Raw genomic sequence first — 25,087 nt, 5'->3', positions numbered from 1 at the left:
TCAATGCCACCCATACTCATGACCTCATCTATCCCTTATTGGTCCCCAAAGGCTGTACCTCCTAATACTATCACACTTGCGTGTGGCCCAACATTGAAATCTGGAGATCATTTAGTTCATACCAGTGAGTGTGTGGTCTGACTGATGACGAACCCAAGTTGTCTTCTTTTACCCAATGTGATGACACAGACCTTTTAGAACCCTAGCCAAGGACAGAGAGATTTTCTCTGGGGTCTGCCCAGAAAGTGTGAAATTTTTGGTTTTAAGATATTAAAAAATAAAAATAATAGGTGTGGCTGATAGAAAGGTAGGCAAGGGAATCACTTTGCCTAGAATTTCCAGTAAAACCTCACAACTGAGATCTCAAACTAGGGAAGACTCAATATGGCATTTGCAGTCTGCCAACCTCCCCATGTTTAGGAGACACCAATGAGAGCTGGACGCATCCCTGTTGGATCATTTCTCTTATGATTTAGAAGGTTGATATCCCGTGATTGAGAGAAGCATCTCTCAGAAATGACTGCTCCATGATCCATAAAGGATGCCTGAGCCACTCCCATCTCTACTATCAGGAGAACAAACTGGTGCTTGTCTCTTGTCTCCTCTGCCCATGCTCTGACACTGTTGAAGTGTGGAGCAAGGGCCTGAGGAAAGGCAGGGGGCTCAGAGAATCCCCATGAAGCTGTTTTCATAAGAGTGTGGCAGGGATAGCTGAGTTCTTGTACTTTCAGTGGATCTTAAGAAGGGTGGCATTCAATTTTTTTTTTTTTTTGAAGGGGAGGGATTTTTTCATGACAGGGTTTCTTTGTGTAGCTTTGTTGCCTGTTCTGGAACTAGCTCTTATAAACCAAGCTGGTCTTGAACTCATAGACATCCGTCTGCTTCTGCCTCCCAAGTGCTGGGATTAAAGCGTGTGCCACTATTTCCTGGTGGCGTTCAGTTTTTTTTAGGTCTTCCAAGAACAGAATTGCCTACTGGGAGAAAGCCCCCAGATACCTCTTCTTAATGAACTTAGGAAGTAAGAAAAAGACAGTGGGTTATGGTCTAAAATAAGATCACATTTCACTTGGGACATCTACATTGTAGCATTCCTTCTACTTTAAGTTTAGAAATCCTGTCCCCTATAGAATTTTGGGTGTTCTAGAAAAACTGTCGCTTAATGATACTTAGGACCAATTCTTTCTGTCATTCTCCAGCCTCTACGTCATGTGTCTACATTGATGCCACCCAGACTTTGTCACCCTCAGTCCTTCCACGGATCCTGTCTACCTTTTGTTGGTCTTGTCTAAAAACCCCACTTCTTGCCGTTCCCTCTCTCACCTGGGCCGTGTTCTTTCCGTAGCTCCCAGAAGCATTTCAGAGGCCTGCATACCACAGAGAAGAAGTTAAAATTTCTACTACTCACTGTAGGCCTAGGCTTTACCCATGTTGGCCTCCACAAGGCCACTTTCCTCCCTGCCTCCTGGCCGGCCATCAGAAGCAAGAAACAGCTCCTTATCCAACACTGGGATGCTCTGGATCCTCCCTTGCTCAGAGCCTATAGTATTTCCTTCAGCTTCCCTTGGTATCAGGAGAGAGAGATGGACAGAGAGAGAGAGAGAGAGAGAGAGAGAGAGAGAGAGAGAGAGTTAGTTTTACTTCACCTTATTATAAAGCTTGCAACGCTACAGAAACACACCCCTATTTTTACCTTATTAAAGTGAAATAGCATCAGGAGCACTAGCATTTGGTTGTTCCGCTGTCACAGTTCCTGGTGACACCAGATGGGAATCTATTTATATACGAGTGGGATCGTTTTTCTAAATTAAAGTATGATCTTTCTTGAAAATAAGTTCACAGCCCCTTCCTTTGGAAGCAGACACTATTTGTGGCATCATAGATTTCAACCTCATATTTGGAGAGAAGTATCCTTCTACGTTTTTATTATAATCGTGGCAGTAAGGCCATATTTGATTGATTGTCCCAACCTGTTCCCTTTGTTAGAAACCCAGCTACTACTTTGTAATTTTATCTCGTTTTTATGATTTATTCAATCAATATTTGCCGAGCGTCTACAAACTTTCTATCTTTGTGGAGTTCACAATCAATAGCAAGGATCGGCAGGCTTAAGTGACTAGAGAGGAAATATTTTAAGTTTCGAAGATTATGTGCTCTCTTTTAACTACTCACCTCGGCCTTGTGGCTCCTCATAAGTCACCGTGGGCAACATGCAAATGAATGGTGGGAGGGAAAAAATTTGCACGGGATACTTGCTAAAAATGACACAAAGCATGCATTCAAGTCACTATAGGAAGGGGAAAAGACTTTGCTATGGAACTACTCAGGCCGGAATACAACAGAGCAAGTCGTGGGGACAGGAAACTCTTAAGAGGAATGTGATTGGATATCAAAGAACTACTCAGGCCAGGATACAGCAGAGCAAGTCGTGGGGATGGAAAAACTCTTAAGATGAATATCATTGGATATCAAGGAGAGGAGATTCTCCTTAAACCAGCCCAACAGAATGATTTTGAAGAGCGTGGCAAAGATTTAGGTGAAGAATTTAAATGACATCAAAAGTATCAAAGGTGAGGAGTCTTATTACATTGAGTTGGTGGAGGCCTTGCCAAATTTGAGCTTAGTAGTCTGGGAGACAGATGATGGCAGGGTTGAATGCATTGACTGACTTTTAGTCAAAGCGTGAACCTTTGCTTATGCTTGTATTACAATAGGAGCCCGTAAGAAGCATGCGGCTTGTCTGGGGGATAGAATGCAGCTACATTGTGCCTTGAGATATGTTTACAGGTCTATAGGTGTAAGGTATATGGGATGTGTGACTGAGCACTTGGAATTAATAACAAATAGCAGGGGTCAGATGGTATAGGAATTTGTGTGGGGCAAGATGGGAGTCTTCAGAAGTTCGGAGCAGGGACTCCTGGAAAGGATGTGTCTTTCTGGAGCAGCACGCTGCAGAGACACAGAAGCTTGGAGACTACTTAGAAAGTTGTTTCAGTGGTCCAGATACCAATGAACAGTGGTGGCTGGCACCGTGGTGGTAGCAGCCATTGCGGTAAGAAGCAGTTGGATTCTCATATAACTACAAAGTAGAAGAAAGCAGCCTTGTTGATAGTCTAGATTTAAGGCCTATCAGAAAGAGCAAACTCCAAGGATGGCTTTAAGAGTTTAAACTGCCTCTGGAAAGAGAGCACAGGTGAGGCAAGCGGAGTTGGGATAGAAGACCAACCATTTCTATTTGTGACTTATTAGGCTGTGTACCAGATACCCAGTAAAGATGCCAAGTGGCCATTGGATGTACTGATCTGTGATTAGGGAATCTGGTGTCACAAGTCCGAGTCACTGATGCAAGTGTTGCAGCTCTTGAGGGAAAGGGACCCTGCCTGTTGGAAGTCAGGCAACACCTACAGCTGTGAAGGGAAGGTATCTTGGATCCCCACAGCTTTGACTTGTTGGGAAATCAGGCTATTCCTGAAGCAGGGTTCTGTTGGGGATGTAGCAATCCTGCTTCTCCCTGAGAGAGCCTTCATAGCCAGCTGAGCTCTGCTTGGCTCCCCCAAGGAAGTTTTCCAGCAGAGGTTTCTGTCGCTTCTGGGCTCTGCTCCACCAGGGAGTTTCCCAGCAGAGAGGTCTGTTGCCTTTCTGCTCCACTCTACAGAGAGAGTTTCCCAGCAGAGATTCAGTTCCCCTCTGGCAAAAGAAGGTCTTCACCCCAAATTCTTTCAAAGGATTTATTTGGGAGGGAGAAATCCAGGAGAGTGACTTCCTCTGTCAGGGTAGGAAAGGGGAGCTGCCCATTTAACAGACACAGTGTTTATATAGGACTTCCCAGAGGCAGAGTTTTCCAGGGAGATTTTCAGGGTGGGAATTGGTCAGACTTCAATCCCCTGAGCTTGACAAGCTCAGAGATTGGCTAGATTTGGTACTCAGAGATTGGTTGGTTTTCCTGTTTAGGGATTGATTGGTTTCCTGCTCAGTTGGTTAGGGGCAGAGTGTGTTTCTTTGGCTCTAGTGTTAGGGTCAAAATGTATTCTTACACATTTCAAAATGTGTACTTTTCAACTTTTTGGTTTTAGTTTCAGGGCTATGGTGGGTTTCTTTCACCAACTTTGGTTTCAGGATCAAAGTGTGTTTCTTTCACTGGGGGGCTAAAGTATGTTTTGTTGACTGGCTCTGGTTCCAGGGTCAGGGCAGGACCACACAGCAGACTTCTTAATCCTCTGGCTCTTACAATATTTCTGCCCCATTCTTCCAAGGTGTTATCTGAGCCTTAGGTACAAGAATTATGTTGTCAATGTATCTAATGAGCCTGGACTCCCCAAGATCTGTTGATTTCTGCATTATATCAAGTTGTTTTCTGTAATGATCTCCATTGGCTGTAAAAGGATGCTTCTTTGATGAGTGGTGAGAGCTACATTTACCTGCCAAAGACAGCTTGATGCTCTTGGTAAGGTCAGGTAGAGATTTGGAAATAATAAGATGAGAGCTGAAAGGACAGAGACCTTGTATGCTCTCCAGTTTGGAGGGTAAGAAGGGGAGGCACCAGCCAAAGAAACAGAGAGAGAGCCAGTGTGGTAGAGACAAAAACCAATGTACGCAACATGCAAAGTGAACATGGGGTGCTCAGTGCTGCTGGTGAGGTGACCAGCAAGAGGGCTGAGAGTATCTCCACCCCGCACAGCATGTCTGGAAGACCCGCTCTGCAGGAGAGCCCTTAGCCCTCCCTTCAGGAAGAAGACTTTATTTCCAGCCTGCTGTTGCTTTTTTCAAATATCCTCCTACACCGTCATTCTTCCCAGATCCTTCTCTCACTAGCCAAGCCAAGCTGTATTTCCTTCTTGAGTCTGCAATGTCACAGAGAATGCGGGCTTTCCAAATTGCTCACAACCCTTGGCTAAGCTGCTCTCTTTGTAGTGAAAAGGAAAAAAAAAGCAGAACGAGAAAATGGTTTCTACAATCATTTTGAAAATCTGACAAACCTAAAGCATGTCATACAACGGCACATTGGCTCTCTACCCTTTTGTCTTGTGAAATCTTGAAATCCCCTCACTAAGACAGCAGTGTATTTTCCTGCCTGGGTAGATGTGTCTCAGCAGCTGTCCTGAGCAAGCTCACTCTCTTTCACATGGACACAGGAACAGCAGGGCTGGACTTTTATTCGTGAGTGAGTGAGTAGGTGTGTTGACAGCAATTGTGGAGTGAACAGGAGGTGGGCAGAGGGGAGACAGGATGACCCAGCAAATAGGCATCAGAAGCGGCAGGCTTTGTGTCTAGCATCCTCAATGTTTTGACCTGGAACTAGCCCAGCGTGTCAAGTCCTGGGTTCAGGACATTGGTCCTCTCTTCCTTTTCCCTCGTTTGGCCGTGTGAAGATGACACCTGGCACTCTGAGTTTGCATCTGCTGAGAATTTGGTACGATTTTTTTTCCTACTCTGTTCAATTTCAGATTTTGGCACGCTCAACTGAGGTTTGAAAGTGACACCCCAGCTGGTCCCCTCTATGCCCACTCCTACCGATTATTTTTGAAAACCCTTCTGCTTGGCACGACTTCCTTTAGCTACTGCTTGTCGTCTTCAGCAGTCCTCCGTTTTGACACGGAATCATACTTGGAGCCTCCCGCCAACAGTTCTCTTTTGTTAGTGAACATCTGTCTTCAAGGCTTCAAATTTTGTTGTTGGTAGATGTCCAGCTATCCTTGGAAGGAGCTGGGCCTCGTGGTAGTTTCAGTTCTAGACCAAAGAATATACAGGACCCCTGTGTTTTAACACAACTCTAGCCAGCAAGCTGCTTTATGGTAGTGAAATGCTCATAAAGATGGAACAGCCTTAAGATTGCTTTAATGATGGCTTTTGTTGTAAGGATTTACCAAATCCAGAATACAGCCTGTCTTTATTGTCCCGACTACCGGGTACCAAGTCATAGAATAATTAATTGGAAAGAAGGATAGATTGTAGATAAATTTCTTTTGAGATCTGCTACTGGAGTTATTCCTCTGAAGGGAGCTATTTCAGGAAAGCGTCTTGTCAGGTCCTTTGTGGATGGAGCAGGGAACATTGAGGGCAAAAGTCTAGGTGGCTGAAAGGATTTAGAAATCTCTGTGCACGAGATCTTGATACTAGAGAAGCCAGGAAAATAGACACAAGCTGGAAAGGAATCCAGGGGCCACTGAAGTGCCCCTGCTGGGGGTAAGGAAGCCCAAGAAGGGTTGGGAATAGAGATGATAGTTGCTCCTTTAAAGGAACTATTCGTTAGTGTTGCCACTCTCTTAATGTTCTGATTTTTGGTTAAATTTGTTGTATACCCCCAATATATATTTCTTTAAAGCAATATGTAAGGTCTGTGCTTGCATGAGTCTGTATGTATGAATAGTTATAAGGACATGCATATATGGTGAATATGTATGCATCTGTTTATGTGTGTGAGAGAGATACACAGAGAAAGAGAGAGTCAAGACAAACACAGACAAAGTAGAACAGCTTGCATGAAAGGAAGAACCCAAGTGTTTTTCTTTTTTTTTTTTTTTTGGAGGATGATGGCATTACACAACAGGGTGGATGATGGGGTGCAAGTTCAGCAGGAGCTGGATTCTAGATTCAGAGTGGTAGAAGGGTGTGGACACAGGCAAAGTGTGGATTACTAAAATGGAATGAGAGTCACAGCCAATCTTACCCAGATTGTAAGGAGTCTGGGAATGCCAGGGACTCTTCTTTAAGCCCCATTAATTCCTGGCAAAGCAGATGTGGAGGGCTAATGACCTTACCATCCAAACATGACTGCCTGCCCCTCTCAACTGAGCAAACAATCTAGACTGCGCCTTTACCTTGGAAGTTCCTGCCTGGTTGTCATCATGTGGACGACGCTTTCTCTCCTCTATATCAGTGACACCCTGGCCTCATTTTAGGGGACAGAGTTCTGTAGGTGTGGTATATGAGTTCTGTAGTGGCTTGGATGCCAGAACTTTTCAACAGAATTTTCATTCAGAGAACTAACCGCTTAGTTCATCACTGCCGTGTTTGTGTACGCCTGTAATCATAACTCAGGAGGATGAGGCAGGAAGTTCATGAGGTAGAGACTAGCCTAGGCTACGTAGCTGCGTAAGAAGGCCTGGTCTTTAAAAACAAACAAACAAACCAAAACAGGCCAATTCAATAAAAGTAACTTTGTTTACTTAGACTGACTAGGACAGAGGTTGTGTGAGATGAGGTTTTCCATGGGAGAGTCTGAATGGCCGAAGGACAAGACCCCAGTACAGTGTTTGCCTGACACCTTACATGGCTTCAAAGCCGTGTGTTAATCTTACAACATCCATGGGGCCAGCATCACCCCTCTCTGTCCTCTGTAGTGAGTGGCGTCTGTGTCAGCTGCCGAGCCCCAGCCGTCGGACACTAGTCAGACATCACACACATAGATGTGTGTGGAAGGCGGATGTGAGTGGCATCTTCAGGAAGAAAACAGATGCACTGCAAATGTAAAATTTACAAGGAAGCTCTCCCAGCTATGTAAGACCTAATAAAAGTCCACTTTCATACATACCGCCTAGTTCTCAGAGCTAGGTAGTGTGCTCAGGTTCTAAGATTTCATTTTATTTTGTATTTTACTAATATAAACTGTCTAAATGAAGCTTTGGGGCATGCTTATACTGCTCAATGAGGTAGAAAACTTGGCCGAACTTTTATTTTGCTGATCCTCTGTAAGTGATTCCGGTAGGGATGCATTACATAATATATGTCAAAATCCTATGAAATCCAAAGGCCAAGCGGGTGGCCTCCAGCTTGACTCTTGTTAGCTCTTGATCTTGGACAATGCAATTCGTTTGGGCTCTCGGATCCCTGTGTTTAAGACATAGACTAGTTATATGGGTATTATATAGGTTAAATGAGATAATGCATATGACATGCCTGGCACAAGCCTGCCGTATACTAAGCATTCAATAAATGATTGCTGATTTTTTTCAAGTTGTAGTAGTAAACCCTATTTTTTTTAAAAGAAAAAATGCTTATCTTAGTCGTTGAAGTTAGAAAGTTTAAATAGATCAAATATTGTTATCCCTGCCTGATAGGTTGAATTATTTACCACAAAGAGCCATTTTAACAAAGGAAAGAAAGTTAAAAAAAAATAAAGTTTACTCCTAATTCCTATATCTGTTTTTCTCCTTTTGGGTCCTCTTTCAGCTCTCTACCAAATGCAGGTGCATTTTGATACTGTTGAAGTTGGTGTACATAGATAGTAGTGTTGTATATTCTACATTTTAATAAAATGTCTTACTATATAATTCAATATTTATTTTGTGAGGTGTATATAGTATGAAAACTAAAAGCCCAGAGACAGATATTGGGGTTCAACCTATAAAGGTCAGAAAAGCCAGACATCCACTGACTCTTACGTCTACCTCAGTCTGAAATGGCGATCCAGCCTCCAGGAATCTCAGAGTGAGACTGTGTGTGAGAGCTGTCTCCTCCTGTTTTATGTTCCTCTCTAGTGCTGGGATTAAAGGTGTGCACCACTATCTCCCGGTTTCTATGACAGACTAGTGTGGCTACTGGGATGAAAGGTGTGTGTCATCACTGCCTGGTCTGTAAGGTTGACCAATGGGACTGTTTTACTCTTTGATCTTCAGGCAAGCTTTATTTATTAAAATACAAAATGAATATCATTACAAGTGTAAGCTTAGAAGGTAGGGCCTTGGTAGTGACAGGACTTCTGAGAAGTCTGGCGTGGCCACAGAAAATGGACTTTTTAAAGAGTTCTTTTCAACTAAATACTGTTTTAAAGTAAACAGGAAATATCTTTACTAAAGTCAATCTCAAGCAATGGTTGAGTCAACCAAGCTGTTCTGATACAACTTATTTGAGACCTTCATAGCTGTAATTAATATTACATATAATGAAAATGTATAGGCTAACTAAAAAATAGAAAATAATTTGCCTGACACATTGGAAACTGTACACATGAAAATATTTATGTATAATATTTAATATTTAATATTTCTTCTAACTTTTGTTTTCCCCTCTTTGGCAGAGAATGTGTTATCAGAGTGTACGCACAAGGAGCCAAATATCAGTATTTGAAGTTCCCAGCGGATGCAGCAGAGCTTAAACGAGAAGAGGCTTGTAGTTATTAAGGCTACAGGGATGTGGGATGAGGTGACTCATGGCAGGTCTCTTTCTCTCTCCAGGCATTTTCTAGAAATGTTCATTTCATTTTCCAAGGGTTCTGTGGTTTGCTGTCTCTCAAGTCGTGATCTTCAGGCTGTATTCAAGTCACCAGACAGTTTAGAGATTACCGCACAGTCTCAGGACACCCTGGACTTCAGCATGGCCAACCTCTCCAGACAATTCCTCTGTGCATGCCAAAATTCATGTAGGAGGGCTCAGATGTCAATCCTACTTGTCAGCTCCCTATGGAGCCAAGAGTAGTGACCTGTAGTTCCTGTGTGTATGTCAGAGGATGTGTGTGTGTGTGTGTGTGTGTGAGTGTGTGTATGTAAGAGTATGTGTATGTGTGAGATTGTGAGTATGTGTGTGTGTGTGTGTGTGTGTGTGAGAGAGAGAGAGAGAGAGAGTGTGTATGGGAGAATATATATATAAGAGTGTGTGTGTGTAGGCCTCTGGGTGCCATGGCTTCTGTGTCAGCTGAGAGCAGATGTTGGTCTAGATGTGGTGACGCTGTAATGCCAGTATTTTAGATGTGGTGACTCTGTCTGTAATGTCAACACTCTAGATGTGGAGACTCCATCTGCAATGTGAGCTTTCCAGATGTGATAACTCTGCCTGTAATGCCATCATTCCAGATGTGGTGACTCTATAATGCCAGTATTCTAGATGTGTTAACTCTGTCCGTAACGTCAGCATCCCAGATATGGTGACTCCATCTGTAGTGCCACATCTGGAGTGATGGCACCACAGGCAGGATCACCACATCTGGAATGATGGCATCACAGGCAGGATCACCACATCTGCATCTACCTGGGTTCTGGGTCTTCAAATTCAGGTCTTCTTGCTTGTGCAGCAAGTGTTTTACCCAGGAAGTCACCTCCAAGGCCTAGGAGATTTTTTTTTATTTTGAAGATTTATTTGGGTTTTACAATAATTTCTTTTATTTTTAAGATTAATATAATTTCATCATTTCCCTTTTTACTTTCTTCCTTCCTGATCTACTTCCTCCATACATCCACCTGCTCTCTTTCAAATTCATGGCTTCTTTTTTTAAAATAATTGTTGTTACATATATATATATATATATATATATGTATATGCATATATTTATAACTGCACACATAACCTGCTCAGTCTGTTTAGTGTTACTTGTATGTATGTTTTCAGTGCTGGGTCATTTGGTATTGGATGACCAACCCATCTTTCTTGATAGCAATAAGGGCCTGCTATCAACAGAAGAAAGTAAATTAAAATGTGAGAAATATTTCAATTGCCTTTTTTGGTCATTATGGCACAATATCGCCTTACTTTAAGGTAATTAGACCCGCACATGGTCTATCTACATGTGCTTATGAGCACCGTACTTATTCCCTGGCGCCGTTACTCACTTAGCGCACGGGAAACTGAGGGCAGTAGTATGAAATGAACCCTTGCTGGCTCCTCTGAGGAAGGAAGGGGTCAGTTCTCTGATTTCTCATTCACGCTCTCTGTCATCCCTCAGGTAACTTTGCTGCCACACGGGTGTGTGTGAAGGGCTGTCCCCTTCCAAGCAGTACCATGTTGTGTCACACAGTGATGTTCAGAGTTTGTCTGGGGACAAGAAAGAAAGAAACACGACACGTCCAATCCATCTCTCTCTGTCTGAGGTCGTTTCCTCAAAGCCACATGGCGGAGCTGAGCAGAAGGCGCCGAGCATGCTTGGTCTCTGGGCACTGCTTCCTGGGGGTTGTGGAGACACGTTTTCTTTCCTGAGAATCTCCTCAGTTTTAGACAACAGCTGAAAGACAGAAATTCTACTCCAGCTCACTGAGTGTGACTGACACATTTGAAAATGTGTTTCTACGAAACCAGGAACTAGAGGCAGTGAGAAAAATGCTGCCCTCAGGGAAAAAAAGAAACTATAGGGGATCCCTGTCCGACATTTCTTCAGAGAAATGGCTCAGTTTCCAGAAATGTCCACTAGATGGCAGCATGACTTCAGTTAAAGTATATAGGCTTCGAAAAGGGGGTTTCTTAATATTGAAAGGAGCGATTGGAATGCAAAGCGCTTTATGTATGTAAATCTACTCTTAAAGTATTCCAAGCTAGTGTGTGTGTGTGTGTGTGTGTGTGTGTGTGTGTGTGTGTGTGTGTGCGCGTGTGTTTGCTTGTCTGTGCATGCACGTCCATGGAGAGAGACACACATGCCACAGGGTGCGCGTGGAGACTGGAGGACAGCTTTTATGGAGTCAGTTCTCCCCTTCAACACGGGTTCAAGGGACTGAGCTTAGCTCATCAGGCTCGAACAACTGCGAACGATGTTACCTGTTAAGCGATCCCATCCACCCAAGAATTCTTTGGATTCGTATAAAGCACGTTAGTATTCTGTCTATCACTTTCCAAGTAATTTATGATTTAAGCGAGTTTCATGCTAGGGCTCAAAGCTAAAAGTTTCTTGTCGCCCACCTCCACCTTTGGTTGCTCAGTCCCGGGTTTGCCTGGCTCAAGGCCGCACTCGTCCGAGGGCAGGTGGCAATTTTTGCTCAGTGGCACCGATTTGAAGCCAACCGCACAGTTACGATCCTACTAAGGGCTGCTACGCTGTGACTTCTCACTTAGTCGTGGGATGTGAGTAATTCTTCTGCTGCTTCAATTTCATAGTAGCGCAGCCCCAGGTTTGACCTTTATGGAGGCAACGTATTAAATAATCATGTTTGCCCCGAGTGCCGGGCGATTTGTGAGCTGTTAGCAATTTAACCATGCAGAGCGAGATGTCCGGCGGCTTCACTCTGGAGGGCGGGATACTACGGACATAAAGTGCATTCTTTGATTAGAAATGAATTCTTTCTTAGCATCAACCGGAAATCAGGGCTCCCGGTTCTATTGACTGGAGGACTTCTTTCTAAGGAGCTGGCTGAGTAAGAGAGGAGCAAGAGTTGGGGTTAAAGAGCAGATTTGAGGGTTAGTGGGACACTGATGCCAGGACGTTCATGGGGAACCAGGGCGCCACTGGGGCTGCCTGCTACTGTCGCTGTCTGTGATCTTTAAAACATGTCCTTGTGGTCAAGACAAAGTAAGTTAGAGATGTGTGCATAGTAAGTCTGGTTAATTGAGTTAGTTAACGGAGCACACATGTACGCTTACATATACGTACATGTGCATACGCACAGGCCCACTCACGTACGTACACTAGTCCACTGATAGCACATCTGTTAGGTTTGGCAACATTAATTATTCTCTTTAAAATTATCCTGTAGCCGATAAGGTGTGTCCAAACACACTGTGTGAGCTTCACAGCCCTGTGTTTTAAAATAGAAGCAATTGGGGCTGCTGAGAAGGCTCAGTGGTTTAGAGCATTGGCTGCTCTTCCAGAGGTCCTGGGTTTAATTCCTAGCACCCACAGGGCAGCTCACAGCTGCTCTAACTCCAGTTCCAGGGGATCCAACACTCTCTTCTGGCCTCCTTGAGCACTGCATACGCGTGGTACACAGATCTCATGCAGACAAACACCCATACATATAAAATAAAGATAAACAATCTCACAAGGAGATAAGTCATTAAAATAATAAAACATATAAAAAGGGAAACAGCTTCAGCTCAAATGACTGGCCAGTAAGTAGAATTCAGAAGTACAATGACGAAATATGTATCACCTGCACACAGGAGGCATCGGGAAATTATTACTTCCCTCTGGCCACCACTCACTACAAGCCTGGGCATACTGGTCTCTTCCCATACTTTTTCCACTTCAATAATTTATAACTTGGCATCTTCAACTGCTTCTTCAAGCTCGTTCTTGGACCGTGTGTGCCTGATCTTCAAATTTCTTTCCTGGGTTTTCTGTGCTTTCCTGTGTATCTGAATGCTCTGCTTCTGCTGCAGGGGAGGGGAGCCTTGTCGATCTGTGGCCTGCAGGGTGATGTACCGATACAGTGCCATTACCAGGCAGAGTGTCCCTGAAGTGACAGGCATTTCTGAGGATGCAGTATGAAAAGAGGACACCTCTGACCACCAGCCTGCAAAAGGCTTTCCCTGCGGCAGGGAGTAAGACTAGACCGCGATGCTCACTTATAACTTGGGCGAGCAGGGCTCTCACTGGGGCGGTGAACATGGAGGAACACTGAGATGTTAAGGGAAAAGCTGTTGCTCAGGGCCTTGTGATACTGAATCTTCCCCTAGCCCCGTAACAACACGCGCAAACAGTAAAGGAGCCAGCAAGAGAATAAAACACCACAGAAAGATGGAGGAGTGTCATTCAACAGGGGGAAAAGGTGCCAGGCTTCCTGGCGGCCGAGTTTCCCATTGAGAAACAAATGTCTGTGGAGAGCAGCAGTGCCTTGTGACATTTGCTAAGTGGTTTTGATGGCTGACTTTTCAGTGCAGTTTCTTTAGTGAGCAGGGGAGGGGCGGGAGGGAAAAGCAATTTTCCCAACAGGAGTAGAAAATCCTTCGGCCTAATGAAATGGTTTCTTTCCCCTCTGGTCTATAGATAACAACTCACTTTTGGATTTTATGTCTAATATTGATTCTTTGTGTATTTTTTATAGAAACCCTGATGAAATTCAGTTAATTGTATTTTGTTAGACAGTGAGATTGTCTTTTTTTTTTCTTTTAAATATCCTTCCACCCTCAATGCTTATGGTTCCCCTCTGTCCCTCTTCTGAACAGCTGCTTAGCTTTGATGAATGGTTTGTGGAGGCTTAAAAAAAAAAAACTCTCCAAACTCTACCTTTTTGATCCCTTTCCAGTTGGAGTAATTGTGGAGACGCTGAAAAAGCCAAGTTCTGCTAAGTAGTCAGATGCTGAAATATGGTCATTAAATCCTGATGGGTTTTTCATTCTGCATCCCATAATTTTAAGGAGTACCATTTTCTGAGATGGTTGGATAAGTACGAGAAGTATAGAAAACGGTGGAAGTGGGGTCTGAAAGCAGCTTCACAGAGGTCTGGCTTTATTGGAAACCAAACCAAACCAAACCAAAAAAAAAACAAAAACAAAAACAAACAAAAAAAAAAAACAAAAAACCTGATACATAGTCCTGAGTGTGTAAGTTCTCCAGGTTGGCTCACTTTGCAGGAACTAGCCAGAGGAAGGATGTGTGTGCGTGGAGAGTGGGGGAGCCTGTGGTTTGGAAGCTGCTGGCCAGGACTATTGTGTTCTCTCTCTTTTCACATCCTTGGCGCTTTATTTAGGGATGACATTATCTCCAGAGAACTGCTTTTCTGTTGGGCAGTAAAACGAGTTAATTCTTGAGATAAAGGTTCTCATAAAAGAATTTGAGCAGGAAGACTTTGCACTTTAGAGAAAGTGTAATCTTTATTGAATGGCTGGGGTAGGCATTGAAAGCAGAATTAAATTTATAATTGCTTAACAGACAAAGAGGTTCGAATGGATTTCAACTTAGAACAGCAAAGAATCTTTCTCTCTCTCTCTCTCTCTCTCTCTCTCTCTCTCTCACACACACACACACACACACACACACACAAAGAAAGGGTGTTGAGAGAAGGGGTGTTGTGGAGTGAACGGTTTTGCCACAGGATTTAGGAGTTTTGTACTTCAGTCCTGGTTTAGCTTAGAAGCGTTTGGGTAAATCTCCTGATGTCTGTTGCTTTGGTTTTCCTGCCTGTAAAGGAGGGTCTTCAGGACTTTGTAGTGGGCTGAATAAAGAGGTCCCAGAGCGTTGTAACATACCAACATGCCGTCTCAGCCCCGTTACGAGGCTGTTGAGTTTTTACTATAATTCCTTTTACTTAAGAAAAGAGAGCGAACACAATGAGAACTGTAACCTCTGTACCATTGAAAGTGGCAGAATTTGGACTCGGACAGTTTAAGACCGGTACATTAGAAACAAAACCAAACAACCACCACCACCACCAACAAAACTCACTACAAGTGTATGACTACCACAGACACACCCTGGAGACACCGTCCTCGGCCAGCTTGTCTGACTGTGGTGTGGTTCACATACTAGTACTTAGGAGGAGCCCTCTAAAAGCCAGAACCTCAGAAGTAAATGCAAGGGGAATTCTGTTTTCCCGTGATTACCAATGGCTTCCTGCTATAGTCTCAATGAAGGGGTCTCTTCCACAATTCATTTTGAAGTGATCCCCATTTAAGAGACAAGGCCTTAGCTGGAAGTATAGCTCGGTGGGTAGAGAACACGCTCACCATGCACAAAGTTGTGGGTTTGAACCCCAGCAACACAGACCAGTGAGTGTGGTGGGGAATGCCTGGAATCCCAACTTCTAGGAGATGGAGACAGGCTGATCAGAACTTCAGGGTCATTATCTACTGTAGTACATTTGAGGCTAACCCAGGCTTGGGGGGAAGTGATGAAATTTTGAGAGCCCTCCTCTCATGAGCTGGTTATTACCATATAAAAGGATGGGAGGGGCTAGGAGAGGGTTTTTCTGTTCTTCAGTCCCTTCTTCACTCCTGGGAGTCCATGCTGTTTGAAGTGCGATCTTGGAGGCAGAGAGGAGAGTCTCACTATAAACGGAACCTGATGGCACTTTGACATTGTGCTTCCCAGGCCTTCACAACTCCTGAGAAATAAATCTTCATTACTTTTAAGTCACCCAGCCTCTGCTCTATGAGATGGTAGCACAAGCAGACAGGGAATTGTCCCTGCTGATAAAATATGGGGGTGTCTACCCACAGTTCTGATCGGAAGAGCTGCAAGGCAGCTTCTCAGAGGGTTGTGTCACGGAACATCGATGATCCTGGGATGATTTAGAGCAGCTGAATTTTGTTGCTTCAGTGCTGGGGCCAGTGGTTTGAAATGGAGTTATCAGAGGGCCACGATCCCTCTGAAGCTGCTGAAGGGTTGGTCTGTTTCTAAGTGATGGCAGCCCCAGGTTCCCCTTTGGTTGTGCGTGCCCAGCTTTCCCCATAGCTTATTTATTTATTTATTTATTTATTTATTTATTTATTTATTTATTTATACAATATTCTGTCTGTGTATATCCCTGCAGGCCAGAAGAGGGCACCAGACCCCATTACAGATGGTTGTGAGCCACCATGTGGTTGCTGGGAATCGAACTCAGGACCTGTGGAAGAGCAGGCAATGCTCTTAACCACCGAGCCATTTCTCCAGCCCCCCATAGCTCTTTATATTAACTATTTCCTACAAATGTCTGCTTCCAAGCTTCCTGTTCACGTGGGCTGGAGATGTTGCTCGATGGGGGAATGTTTGTCTAGAAGACACAAGGCACAGCACTGTTAAATCCAGATTCTATGGTGAACTAGCACAAAGAGACTCTTGCTTTTCCACTGCGGCTGTGACACACACACACACACACACACACTGTTAATAACTTACACACACATTTATTATCTGCCACTTTTAGATGTCAAAAGTATGGATGGTCCTTCTGGGGGTCTTAGAGGGCTGCAACTAAGATCTCAGCAGAGGTGTGTCCTTATGGAGCTTCTAGGGAAGAGAATTAATTCATCCTTATCTTTCCCGTCTTCCAGAAGCCACCTACATTCCTTGGCTCATAATCTTCAATCTTCAGAGCTCATGGTGTGACCATCTTTGACTCTCTCTAAATCTGACCTTCTGCCTCCCTGGGTTAGCTCCTGTAGTGCCTTTGCGATTCTGTTGGGCCCACTTGGGCAATAGTCTCAAGTCTTCCTGTCAAAAACTGGACCTCAGTCACCTCTGCATAGTGTGTGCCATGGAAAATAGTACACAGCCAAGCTCCAGTGAGTGGGGCGAGAACGTTTCTTGAGGGGCTTGCTTTGTTATAGTCACTATCTCAAAACCCCTTCATAGAGGAAATTGAGAATCTGAGTGGTCTTGCTACACAAGTTCACAAGAGGATTAAAAGGACTTATTGTTGAAGTTTGCAGCACCCTCACCCAGAGCCTAGCCCACAGCAGTATCTCATTAGGTTTTGACTGCTCATCTTATGTCTTGTTTTAAATTTCTTTAAGCACGGGACACCTGTTCAGGTCACTCTGCTGTTTGAGTGTACCCAAAGCAAGGTATGTTTGCCCTGTTTCCCGAGAAGTCAGTAGAGCTAGGTGTGCCTAGTGAGTGGTAGGTGGGCTGCCTTGAAGGCCGTCTGTGTTGCCTACACTTTGGTCTGCTTGCTTCACCGTTCTGTCTCCTGTCCTTAGGGTGATCCCACTTGCAAGAAGAGTGTATTGAATTTGGAAGTCTTCAAGCAGTTAAGTATTCTGTTTTTAGTTGCATCCATGCTTAAGACATTTTAATGGCCATCTAACGGTTATTCTCTCATCTTGCCATCTCTCCTAAATTTAAATCTTTTCAGAATATTTAATGTGTCTTATATAAGGATCCTAGTGCTGTATGAATAGAACATACAGCGTTATTGTCTTTATAACTGTAATAACGTTGTAAATAATTGAAGAAGACTTTACAGTGTTATAAAGGATGTTTTCATTCAACTATCAAATACATGGCTGATCTGATGGTTGCACAGGCATTCTAGTGCCCAGATGCGGTCAGAGCTGACCTCGGGATCAAAGTACCTATTTCTAAGCCTGCTATATGAATTCAGGGACCCAAGAGAAGTTAGAGATCTACTTTGAGCCTCAGTTTCTATGTATCTCAGTCCCCTGCAGGGTTGTAGTGAAACTGTGGGAACCTCTGTCATGCATCTCTAGTGCTAGCCCCATCTCAGTCACTGAGCCATACTGGCTGCTGTCATTGTCATTGCTACTATGGCTATAATGAGATTATAACACAGGTCTTGCATTCTTGATTTCAGCTATTCAGTTGAGTTTAAAGAAGCTATGATCCAAAGGGAGTCACAAAACCATGAGCAAGGTTTATAAAAGTAGGTGAGGGAAACATTAGGTCCCAACCCACTCGATTCAGCCTCGGATGGATTACAAAGATGGAACAAAGAGGTGGAGATGAAAAGAGGTGAGGGACTCAGAATGCAGCAGGGTCGGATGTAGCTCATTTGGTGAGGTGTGTGGCTAGTCTTTAGGAGGCCCCGGGTCCAAGGAAAGAAGAGGAGGGCCATGTACTTGGTCCCTATGACATGAAACCTCTTTGCTTCTACTTTCTACTCACATTCTAACTCAGAAGGGTCAGAAGCTGTGATGTTGTGACAGGTTTGAAGAGAAAGGATGACTAGACAAGATGCAGAAAGGAAAGTCAATCTCCACCTTCTCCAAGGCAGCCAGCCTCCGCCAGGGGGCTATGAACATTCAAAGGCTGACAGACACCAAATGCTTTATTTATCCAATTGGATAGGAGACATGAATTGAACTGAGATTTCTTCCATTTGTTGAAAATATCTAATCCACCTATGAAATTTGTTCTCTATCTGATTCACAGACAAGAAAGACCTGCTCTATGGAAAGAGCATCATGGGTAGCTCTACAACTTACATTTGTTTGTTATAGCATATTACGTCATCCTTTCTGACAGTAGCCCTGAAGATAGGAGTCCCTGCAATAATAATAACTATTTTGTAGAGGAGATTACCACATTTCAAAATGTGAGGGCTGTGTGCAAAATCCTAGTTTGCCAACTGCTGAAAGTGGGGCTGGGTCCTGATCTCCTGATGCATTTTATGCTAATGCACTGGTTCTCAACCTGTGGGTCGTGATCCCTTTGGGATTGAAGAATCCTTTCATGGGAGGGTCACCTAAGACCATCAGAAAACACAGATATATATTATTCATGACAGTAGTAACATTGGTTATAAAGTAACAATGAAAATAAGTTTATGGTTGATGGTTGGGAGTCATCACAACATGAGGAACTGTACTAAAGGGTCACAGCATTAGAAAAGTTGAGAAGTACCTCTCTAACAGAACACAAAGAAGCCAGAGTATACTCAGAAATAGCTACAGACCTGAAGCAGGTGAAGACCCTGGAGTTTAGAGCACATTCTCATTCTCAGAAAGTCCTGGATTTTGTCAGATAGCTTGCTTCTGACTTGCAAAGTGTTATGTATCTGGGTCCACATGCATTCAGATATACATTTGGGTGGTTTGGATCCAAATCCTTCTTCAAAGTCCACGTGTTAAAGGCTTGATCACCAGCCTTTGGCTCTCCTGGGAAGTGGTGGAACCTTGAAGAGGTGTTTGGGTTGCTTTTGAAAGGGGTATTGGGGCTCTGCTCCCCCCTTTTATGTCTTCTTTTGTTTTATCCCATCATGCATCCCCTGCTATGAGGTTCTGCCCTGTCCTAAACAATGGGGCTAGTTACTGTTTTTCTGAATCTATGAGCCCAGGTGTTGCTTTTTGCTCTGTATGTTGATTAATCTTGGGTTATTTTGTTATAGTAGCAGAATGCTTACTAACAGACTTTTGAGTGGTAAAAATATAAGCTAAGCTTATAGTCATTTCTCTTTGGAAAAAATCAGACTTTAGGGGATTTTGATGGGGAAAAGTGCCTTTCTCCTCTGCTATTTTTCTTAAGGACGAGCATGCCAAATCCATAGTTTATTTTGTAATAAAAACACCCTGGTGCTATTGTTTCGAGGTCTGAGCCATCTTAAATGGAAACCATCTAGAGGAGAACTAGGATGAAGAGGATGGAGTGCACTGATGGAGGCCATTGGTCAAGTTCCACTAGTGAGGCTTTCCTGAATGGAATACTTAGTTTTGTTTTCCTGAGAGGGAACAAATTGACTTCACCAAATACAGCGTGCTTAACAGTCAGAATGAGTGGTGGGCACTGTTTCTCACTGGATGCTCATGTCAGTACTGTGGCCCCTTTCTTAGATTTGCTTGCTTCTGCAGAGATAGAGGGAACCCACCTCCTAAGACCCTCAATGAAGTAGGACTCTTTCTGCCTCCAGGAAATCAATATGAGGGCCTTGGCCATCACATCAATTCTGCTTCCTGGCCATACAATACAGGCTGGCTTTGGGGTGTGGTTCATCTTCATCGTCTGTGCCAGCCCCGGTCATGGATCAGACAACACTGCTATCTTATAAACCTAACATTGCCCTTCATTCAAATGATCTCTCCTTAGGCCAAGGGCTAGAAGCTGTGACTAGAAAAGCTAAATGTTACATTGCAGGATCTTGATAGCAACTAAAGGAAGATAACAAATAAAATAAAATCAAAATAATCTCATTGCTTGCTCTCTTGCTCCCCATGTCCCGAGGCTTCCATCTTGCCGAGTTGACAAAACTAAAATGAAGGTCATAGTCATTTAGGGAGTTATCTGTGTTTGTGGCAGCTCCTAAAGCAGCTGTCTTGTCACACACCAAGGGGAATTGAAGAAAAGGAAGCATTCAGTTCATAAACAAACAGAAACCTGGGCATGAAAGGCCCCTTGGATGGAGGAAGAGCCTTGTTCTCTGTGAGACAAAGGGTAGACACAGGGAAGGCGCTCAAGAGCTGATTAGCCATGCCTGGCCTCATTAGCATGGACAACTTTCTAGCCTAGGGACTCTCAGACTTAGATGTCACCAACTTCTTTGCAGATCCTGAATGGAATTAACCAAATGTTTGTTTCACTTTGCCTTTGGCCTTCTCTCCAAAAGAGCTAGTCATTGCGTTAGATACAAAGTGAATCCCATGGACCTGAGCGTGGGGTGGAATGCTCTAGAAGGCATGTTTCTTTGGAAAGACATCAGGGTTTAGGTTTTCTCTCTTTAGTGGGGTATAGAAGGGTGCAGGCTTTATGTCAGATTGTCCAGCCGTGACTCTACTGTTTTTAAGTGGGGGAGCTTGGGGGAAAATTTCAACTTTCCAAGCTTTACTTTGTGTGATGCAAAAATTAGCTTCATTTGTCCCAGGATAGTTGTCATGTCCTGGCATCTGACAATAACAGGTACAGAAGACCCTCTATTGCTAACTGTCTCAAGTTCACTTAGGGTACCGATGCAAACAAGCCGTGCTTCTGTAAACCGTATAATGCAGGGCTGGGGAGACCTATGGCCCAGTGAGTAAAGTGTTTCCAGTACATGTATGGGTACCTGAGCTTGGAACCATAGCACACACATAAAAGCCTAACCTGGTGGGGTATGTCAACAACCTCAGTGCTCAAGGGAAGAGGTGGGGAGTGAGAGGGGACAGGATAATCCTGGGGGCTTACTGTCCAGCAAGTCTAGAAGACAGGGTGAGCTCCAAGCTCAATGAGAAACCCTGCCTCAGAAAATCAAGTGGAGAAACAATTGAGGAAGACACATGACACCGGCCTCCATACATTCTGTATGGGTGAGTACCCCCTCCCAACCAAGCATCTCTCTCTCACACACACACATACACATACACACACACACACACAGAGGGGGAGGGAGGGAGAGAGAGAGAGAGAGAGAGAGAGAGAGAGAGAGAGAGATGAACACACTTGCATAAAGCTATATACACAAGCTATAGAACACTATAATTATAAGCTCATATAACTAGTGTCTTTTACTTTATTATATTTGTTTATTTAGTGTGTGCACGTCTGTAAGTGCGTGTAAATGTAAGTATGTGCACATGCAGAAGCAAGCATGTTGTAGTGTGGATGTAGAGGTTAGTAGACAAGTGGGAATCACCGCCTCCCTCTGCCATGCATGTGTCTGCCAGGGGGACTCGGGTTGTCAGGCTCCTAGCAAGGTCCCTCACGTGCTAAGCCATCTTGCTGGCCCTATCTCGTGTTTTTAAAGAAAGCGTCTTAAATTGTTCATTGGAAATTCCAAGTTTTGCTCCTAAAGTTGGTTCTGTCTAATTAATTCTCATGTCTTTCAGCTTGCAGAAGCAAGCAGATGTGATATCAAAACCCACAAAAAAAGCCCCACTACAAATGTCAATTTTGATAGAATTCATATATTAAATTCAATGTAATTAAATTTTGCCTTAAATTGGGTTTGCATCCACATTCGGCTACTCCATTAGCTTTATGACTGGACAAATCACTTAACCTTTTAAAAACCTGCTTGTTTACCTATAAAAGGAAATTGTTCTGAGGATTACATAGAGAGGAAAAAATTTAATGCCAACATGTTTTCAAAACCTGATAGCTGTTAGGTTTTTCTTGTGATTTTATCCATAGTCCAATTTTAACTATTGCGTGCAGGATGAGGTCATGAGGCCCAGTGAGGTCGTGAGTGTAATCTCAGAGGTGTGATGTAACTTTGCACAGACTTGGCAACACCGGGGATGTGCCTTATGGTACTGGAAGGGGAAGGCAGGTTCCTGAAATTGATCTCACTGGGCTTAATTCTGCTTGTCCAAAGGGCAAGTTCCTTGTGGAGGGGGGGAGGGGAAGAGGCATTTTTTGGTCCTTGCCTTCTTCTGGCTCCTCCGTGACTTGAATTATGACTTTTTTCCTCCCATCATGCTAAGCTCCAGATTTTATTAACATAATTTTTCCGCAGCCCAGTTTCCCTTTATGAGGATATTCATAATTACATCCAGGGCCCGCCTTGATACTCTAGAGTACACTTTCCTCCCAATGCGCATTACTCCACGGTCTCTACGCAGTCTTCTATGCTGTATGAGGTAAAGGTGTCAGGTTCTGTGGATTTGGATATGAGCTTCTCAGGGGAGCCTTTATTCAATCTACTTCATTGGCTGTCGTGGGAAACAGAAGCCTCTCCTCATTTGAATTGTTCCAGGCAAGCCGTGGCAGAGGGTGATCTCACTAACGCCTATCATGTTGGGGGGAGTGGGTAGGGGGAAGCTGGGGAGGTTGTTCAACCCCAGGATGGAGGGCCTCTTGTGTCTCTGCAGTGCCGTGCGTGTTCATCGAGCTGTGTTTCACCCAGTCTGCACCTGGCTGTGGTCTGGGTGGGCCCCGTGCAGACATCCCTCTGGTCTCCTCTCGCATACCCATGCCTGCTCCTAACTGGCAGGTGCCTCAGGTTTGCACAAGACTTTTATGCAAGCACCTGCTCTAAACACTTATATATGTTAACTCGCTCAGTAGTCAAATATTCTTTTATGGCTGCCTCCCAGTTTTACTCTACTATTTGTTTATTTGTTTGTTTGTTTATTCATTCATTCATTCATTCATTCATTCATCCAGGTCACGGTTTCACTATGTAGCTCTGGATGTCCTGGAACCCACTACGTAGACCAAGCTGGCCTCAAACTCACAGAGATTCACCTGCCTTGCCTCCCAAGTGCTGTTATGATAGGCATACGCCACTATGCCCAGCTGCTTCCCTGTTTTGAAACTGAGACTGGATTGGAAGTAACATGCTCAAATATGGCTTCAAAACTCACATTACCAGATCTCTTTAGTGAGTCCTTAATACACAGTTGGTTTTGTTGTTGGTGTTTGCATATAATAATTATTATTTTATTAAAGTCAGAAATGTTTGGGAGCCCATCTCCGTAGTTCTGGCCCTGTCTCCCTCTTGCTTTCTTAAAACAAAGCAAATAGTCAGCTCCGAAAATAATACAATGCAAACAATACAAATAATACAAAATAATAATAATACAAAATAAATAATACAAAACAAACAATATAAGCAATATTATATAGACTGAGCAGATTGTATTTCTGTATTTACAAACATATAGATATGTTTATAACAATAGCTTAAGAAAAAAGAGGCCATGGATTCAAAAAGCAGCAAGAGAGGTATATGGGAGGGCTTGGTTGAGGTTGGGGCAGGAAGGGGGAAGTGATATAATTATGTTATAGTGTCAAAAGATAAAAGAAAGAATTAAAAACAAACTACCCACATTAGCGTGTCTGTTGTCCTTGTCCAACTCGTGTGTAGGCAGTCAGGTTGCTGAGATTTTAAGGGTGTAGCTTCTGACATATATGGGAGACACAGTCTCACAGCGAACGCCAGCCTTTCCTGACCCTTCTTCCACAATGATCTCTGAAAGCCCAGGACGCCTCTACCCTCCACACAGAATTACAGGCAACTAATGCTGAGGGCAGCAGAAAGAGCCTTCCATGGGGAAGAACACATCAATTAGTGTCAAATACCAAATGGTCAGCCCTTAAAACATAAATACACATATGTACATGCACAGACACACACACACACACACATAGGTAACAACAATTAATGAAAAAGAACAAGGGAGTATTTGGAGGGAGGAAAGGAAAATGATGCTATTATTATACTATTAAGAAATAATTATAAAACAAACAAGAAAAGAAATGCAGCTCTCTCCAGGACTTGGTCTAGAAGTGACATGCCCTGGGTGGGTGCACACATAAGCTATTGGCAGCTCTTACAGGCCCAGCATTCGAGCGACTGCCAACAGATACTGATAAATTTCACAGAAACGCATAAGGTGATGATTAAGCTGAAAAGAATTTGACTGGGAAAAACTCAGTCTTGAATTTATAGATCTATGACGACTCTGCACATTTATGAAAAAAATCCAGCCTTAAATCTGAAGCTGAACCATTAATTTGTAAAGCGGGAGAGAAGGTGAACTGCTGAGGATGGATCATGCCCTGGAGCCACCCTCTGCCTGGCCAACAGCAGGTGATGGGCAGCATGACCCTGAGAGAGGGTGGGGCAGGGTCCTTTCTTTCCTTTTTGTATTTAAATGTTTTATTAGCACATATTAATTATACAGAATAATGGATTTACTATGACATTTTCATACATGGACTTCATGCATTTCTATCATCTTCACCTCTCAACCTGTCTCCCATTTCCACTTCTTCCTAATTTTCTCCTGTTTTATTTCATGTCATTTTTTCCATTTATATTTCAACACAATATTTGATTGTTTCCCACTCCCCCAATTCATCCTAGATCATCCTCACCTCGTTTTGTCTTTCTCTCAAAAAAAAAAAAAAACCGAAACAAAAACACCACCCCCCAAACAAAATAAACAAGTGAGGGAAAAGAATAAGAAAAACAGATCCCTGCAAAAGTCCAAGCAAGGTAGAGGTACCAAGTCTGAGAGGATAAAGTGGCCACGAGGTCCCATCCTTAACCAAATGATTGATATCTACTGGCAAGGGGGAAAATAAATTTTCTCCAAAGGAGTGCCACTAGATATACCAGCCACACTGGCCTCATGTCCAAGAGTAGCTGGTCAACACAAA

This window comes from Alexandromys fortis, unplaced genomic scaffold, assembly GCF_014885135.2.
Source record: "Alexandromys fortis isolate MF-2015 unplaced genomic scaffold, M_Fortis_MF-2015_v1.1 scaffold_63, whole genome shotgun sequence".
NCBI lineage: Eukaryota > Metazoa > Chordata > Mammalia > Rodentia > Cricetidae > Alexandromys > Alexandromys fortis.
This window is presented reverse-complemented; position numbering follows the sequence as displayed.